The following is a 6780-nucleotide window of genomic DNA, read 5'->3' on the forward strand; positions in this document are numbered from 1 at the left end:
GGCCAGCAGATCAGTGTGAAATGTACATTTAATGTGTATGTATAAATAGACTAATACTTTCAAAGTGACAATCTGAGGTTTCAGTCTAACTTTACATTTTTCTGCATTGCATATTTAAAAAACTGTATTCTGTAATTGAAACCAATGTGATTTTATAGAATTATTTCAATGTACTTCCATGTAGCTATGCTGTAATATATTAATGTACTTTATTCACTTCTTTGTCAGATTGTATGTTCGTCCTTTTAAGAATGTTTAAATGAATTATTCTCTAATAAAATATTAGTAAATATTATTAGTATCAGCAGTGGAGAAAATTGCAGGTACACCATTGCTTTGGCCTAGGAAGGTCATGTTGATAACCAAAGTTATTTAAGATCATAACACGAACAATATATCTCCTAATATTCAGCTGTGTGCTTTTTGCAGTTTGACACTTTTTTTTAATCTTTGTAACTCAATAGATAACATTTTATGATGCAATCTATTTGAATGCACATTAAGGAAGTCTAGTAATCCAAGAATCATTGGTTTATTTAGACTTTAATTGACACTTTAAAGCTGCCATAAATTTTACCATCACTTTGTTGCAGTGTTTAGCCCTGCACTCTATTGGTACCAAAATACAGTAATGGGTGAAGGTTTGCACTTTTGAATCTCTAGAATGTAGAGTTCCTGGTCTTGGTTTTTGCTAAAGGAAAAAGTGGCATGTAAATGCTATAAACTCCTAAGAAATCTAATTTTAAATGTCATTGGGTCATGTAGGTCCATATTATTGCTCTCTGGCGACCATTGCTGTAATTTGGATTTAATATTTTGTATTTGGATTGAATATAGGTTTTTTTATTGCTGCCTCTTGAGGGAGTTCTGCAATAATAGGTTGTTTGCATTTGGAAATGTTCTTGTTTAAGGAAGTAGGACTGACAACTATATTAAGTCAATATATTATAGCTAAATTAATAGCTACTTGATGTCTTGGTGTGTTTGAAGTTGGAACTGAGACTGGAGATCAAGCTAGTCATTGGATATCAGATTTTGAGCTAAGTACATTCTCTAATTTTTGCTATAAATGAAAAATCTTTGAAATTGATTCTAATCCAGGCTACCAAATGATAAAAATTTGGAAAAACAATGTTGGATGAAGAGGGAACTAACCATTTCTAGCACTACTATTCTTCCCTTCTGCACCTTTTTTCAAAAATGCAGGCGACCCTCACCATAAAGGAAGAGACTTGGAGGGGAACTTTCCCATTCCACCCCCCCCCCCCCCCCACCCCTGGCCATGGGAATCGTAGTGGGGGGGGGGGGGGGGGGGGTCAGACCACGCAAAAGTCCATTGACCTGGGTGGGGATTTTTGGGTTTTGGGGTGAGCATGGTCGGAAAATCCCATCCTTGGTGTCTCTTCTTCCTAGCTGACTTAAGTGTAAGCTATCTATGTAATACTAGAGTACCTTTTTTCCCCTGATTGGAGTAAAGTTGTAAATTTATAGGATCACTGAGCCCATTGTTTGTAAACAAGGTGATTAAATAACAGAGAATGAACAAGAATTTCTGGCTATAATTTATTTTCTTAATTCTATTTTATGTCTGTTTTATAGTAAATATTATGTTTGCAAAGGGAAGCATTAGTGTTGTCAATTAATCAAACCATTGTGTAGTGTGTTTATAGAAAGGTAGGGCTTTCAATAAACTAGGCTTATCTTGTATTCATAAGTAAGCTAACTTGTTCATTGCCTAGAATTTGCTTTTCTAATGCCTCTATCTTCTGGTATATTCAGTCTTTAAAATTGATCTTTATACGTTAATGCTAACTATTTGCCAGAGAAACATTTTTCCATTCCAATATGCAGTTTTAAATGGTATGAGGTGTATGTAGTACCAGTTACTACTCCATCACATTGCTTAATATTCTCACCTTGCATTGCTATACATATGCATGCTTTGATCTCTGGCCTCCTCTTGATTATTTTCATTCATTATTATCAGTGATTGCATTCCTCAAGTCAACTTTTTTGTCCTACTACTTCTGAACAAAAGAAAAGGATTACTTTGGCTGCCTCCCATTTCTGTTGCCAGTGACCTTTTAATAAGCATTCTAAGCTGTATTGCTTTGTTGATAACTTGGAATAATTGAGTTACTAATTCTAACAACAGTCAACAACAAGAACTTGCATTTATACTATCTTTTAATGCAGTAAAACTTCCCAAGGTGCTTAGTTATGTTTTGAAAATTGGCCAGTTCTTGGAAAAGAAAATGTATAAATTGAGTTTTCAGTGCCATTAGCTCAGCCTATAATTTTATAAGGTGAATTGTGCATTACCTAAAATTTTGAAGCTATCAGCATGATATTTTAGAATTTGTAAATCTTTATGGTAGAGAAAAGTTCAGATTTAATTTATTATAAAATGAATACAGTAAATTTGTGTATAGCTATCCTTGTCTCGTCATGTGTGAAGTTGGTTACTGGTAATTGAAGTCAAGGTTACACCAGTTAAAATATTCCATTCGTAGCAAGTGGTTGAAAGCTAGGTGTGAAAGACAAGTTGGTTAGCCTTTCATTTTGGGTTTTTAAATATTCAACCTATGACTAAGTGTGATTTTCAAACATTTCACACTGTCCTTCAGCTAAATAGCTGTCAACAATGATTTTTAAAAAATAGTCAATCAGTGATGCTTAAATTCTGACCTCTGGTGCTTTTCCTCTCCGATCTCTGTCCAGATCTACATTCCTCCCTCCTAAGCACCATTTTCTTCAAACTATATTCATTTTGTCCAACTAGGTTAAACCTTATTTGTATATTTTGCTGTTATTATAGACTATAGTTAAGACACTGTACACATACCTTCATTAAAAAAATTGCCCCTCTTGCGCTTTTGTGAAAATTCAATCTTGTAATCGTTAATTGTTTGCACACATTAACCTAGTGATCATGCTTGTTCCCCTCTTCCATTTAATTTCTATTGCTGCTTCTGTTTGCTAATTTAATTGATCCTGTATCTTTAACATTAGCTTCAGGGACAAAATGTTTTCCAGAATATTGCCAGAGTTAATTTGACTGTATAGATTAACACACCTGCTTTTGATTGGCAGTAATGCAACTTCTCCACAATGTTGGAATTATTTTTTTTGAGACGGTTATGCACCGATCCAAATTGTAAACTCTTCTCTCCAAATGCTGCCAGACCTACTGAGTATTTCCAGCATTTTGTTTTTACATTTCTATAGCACCTTTCTTGACTTGAAGAGGTTCCAAACTGCTTCAGGACCAATACAATAGTGACAAAAACAGAACTGGGCCATTCAGCCTTGAGTCTGTTCCACCATTCAATTATAGCATGGTTAATCTGTACCTCAATTCCATTTACGCATGTTTGATAGGTTTTGAGGGATATGGAGCAATTGAACAATCTATCGTCAGGAGTCCCCTTTAAATAATTTGGTTGATTTTGCTCTGCTCACTTATTTTTGTCACCTCTTTCTCTTCTCCTCCACCCCCCCCTCTCCAAACCCAAAATAATACTAAACAATATTATATGACCCCTAATTAGTACCTTAGTGAAATCGCTCTCTAAACTGGGATCAAACTTGATTCCTTCCAGACCTTTATGGCACCATACTAAATTTGATAGTGCAGTTGGCTACTGCTATTGAGGAAGCTGAGATGTTGGCCGGAATTTTACTGGCATGCCCACCTCGATTCTGGGGGCGGATGAGGCTCTGAGAATGGCATTTGCCGTTGGCCCCGGGCAGGGTCGTACAAACCTTGGGCGGACTTGCCAGTTAAATTCCACCCATTATTTCTAATGCTGAATATTACAATATGGAAGTAAGAACCAATTTTTGAATCTATACAAAGATTTTTGAATATTGGTGTAAAATTGTTGAGTATGAAATTGAAACAAAACCTGGCTGCCTGGAACTCGCTGCCGGGGGAGGTAGTGGAAGCAGATACGATAGTGAGTTTTAAGGGGCTTCTGGACAAATACATGAATAAGATGGGAAAAGAGGGATATGATCCCCAGGAGGGTAGGGGGTATTGGTTCAGTCGGGCAGGATGGTGGGTGCAGGCTTGGAGGGCCGAAGGGCCTGTTCCTATGCTGTAATTTTCTTCAAAGTTATGTCCATTCTAGCAGAGACTCTCAACTGCCCTGGTGCCTGTGCCAACATATCGGTTCTGTAAAGTACATTTGAAATACAAAATATGTAAATTGAAAAGAAAAACACAAGTAGCATAAATGAGCATGTGTGAAAGGTTTCCTGTTGCTGAAAGCCAGTTTGGAATAGAATTCTAAAGCTGAAGACAGTGAATAATGAAATGGGCTGCTTTGTTTAGGATGTACTGTAGTATTCTGAAATTGTTTTTAATATATTTTCAGCATCCAGCATGCTGAAAACAAAGCTTATTTTAAATGACATTTCAAAACAAATTAGAGCTTCGTGCTATTTTCCTATTAGACCTCAAATAAAATAAGTAATGAATATTCAGCCATAGAAAGTGCCACACCCTCATTTGGAACTATTTTACTGTCATGCAATCCCTCACTTACAAAAAAATCAGTTCTTACATTAAAATTAGCATGTAAGGCAGCAAAACAAGTGTCACCCACAGTGAACATGAGAGGATACCACTGTTGGTACAGCAATGTAGTTTCCAAACCAAACGTGAATGTTACCTTTAAAATCATCATCTAGGATTAGACAAAAGTTTTTTTTCTCTGCTCATAAAATACATAATGAACTGAGGCAAATGGTGATGAATGTTGTTCCTTTCCCACCCTGCATATTTAACACGAGGAAGTGGGATGTTAAATTCATTTTTTTAAAGGATCAATTCTCTAGTGGTAAAATGTTTTTTTTTCATATTTTTGCACGGACGATTTCAAATTAGTCTTTCCTTGTCCAGACAAAAGGCTCTCTTGTCCAGACTGTAATGGGAATTGTGCACCCAGCCATCGCAAGTGTGCCACTGGTGGCTGTTGGTCGGAAGACATCAGTAATGTAACTAAGATGTTTTGTTTGATTTAGTAGAAAGTCAAGAATGAATGTTTGGAAGTGTGAAAGGCATGTTTTTGAAATTAGTCATCGCATGCTGAAAACGAATGCCATGATAATGGTGATCAAATACCACAGTAAGAGAGCAGTCTTTCACTAGTTGATTTGGATAATTATGAAGCTGTTTTCTGGAGGATTGTGTCTTTGCCAATTTACATTGCTTAAAACTATTTAATACTTTGACCAGTTTAGTACATTGGTGACTATTAAAAGTTAATATTCTCTCAATTTAATGGCTGAATGAATAGAAATGATTGAAACAACAAATATTAAATCTGTTCTGACCATTCAATGGTTATCAATGTCTGATCATTTCAATATTTCTATATTTAAAGTAAACACTATTAGAATCCAGTAAGATGACAATGAATTTGTTTCATGTCCAATGAGATCAAATCCGAGCTTTGCTGAAGCTTGTTTTAATCTTGTATTTTTTTCTGACGTAAACTTTCATTATTATCTTTAGTAGCTTAAGATTTCAAAAACAAACAAGGACGGCTAAGTATTGCTTTGGCTAATTGTTAGCTATTTCTTAGTTGCAATCCATCACTGTTGGCTTGAGCATCTAGGTTTACTTTATTGGAGGGAATATGAGTATACATGTTGGCTTTCCTGCTCCTCCCTTGTTTTGAGACTGAAGTGTCGTAGTTGCAAATGGACGTCTTGTAATGAAAGACGGTGGATGGAATTTTCCAGTCCCACACACCTCAGGAATTGTAGCCAGCAGGACAGAAAATTTGGCAGACCATTTTAAAGGTCTGTTGACCTCGAGCAGGAATTTTCAGGCTTGGGGTGTGCGCGGCTGCAAAATCCTACCCGTTAATCTTGATATTCCCAGTTTGGAACTATAGGACTTGTATTGGATACCTTTATTGGAAATCATGAGCCTTGCCAATTCTATTCTTTTTCAGTCTAGGTTCTTTGCAGAAAATTGGTACTTTTTAACCAAGTTCTGTTGTGGTAGCAATGAAAAAGAATAAACGATTAGAATAGATGGATGGCATTATATTACTCATAGTGGAATTATTAATGGAATGTTAACTTGGTTATGTTACTGCACTAACCATCTCGAAACTCAACTATCTAGAATTTTTTAAAAATTGCATCAGTAATGATGACCATATAATTAAGATTGTATATATGACAATCTGGTTCACAAACTTAGTAAAGGTACTATACTATCCTGACACAGTTTTTGCCTCTTCAGATACACAGTAGTGGTTTTTAACTGCCCTCTGAAATGGCCTAGCAAGCCATTCAGTTGACAAGAGGGCAAAGGGGGATGGACAATAAATGGAGGCCTTGTTAGTGCCACCCACATCCTGTAAATGAATTAAAAGTTGGAATAAAAATAGGTAGAATGCAGAGGTAATGGTGAAAAAGGACAAAGTACATACAAGGTGTTAATAATTTTATGTAAAATTGTTACTTCAATTGTGGCTAATATAATAAGGCTACTCATGATGCTTATTACAGTAATATTTCAGTCACAGTGCATAAGCTGAAACAAAATTGATAGATGGGAGTTTATCTGGATTGATCTAAGGGTTAATGGTAGAATAGCTATTAAATGTTGATCTGTCCATTCGCACATTACACCAAAATTTTAAATGTATGTTGAGGAACTAACCTATTATTTTACAGCCGTCATTTTCTTTTGCAGTGCAATAAATTAAATGCAAAAACTTGGGTCTAATCCTATAGGTTTGTAGAATACCAAGCCTG

Source organism: Mustelus asterias, chromosome 26 (genome assembly GCF_964213995.1).
Source record: "Mustelus asterias chromosome 26, sMusAst1.hap1.1, whole genome shotgun sequence".
Lineage (NCBI taxonomy): Eukaryota > Metazoa > Chordata > Chondrichthyes > Carcharhiniformes > Triakidae > Mustelus > Mustelus asterias.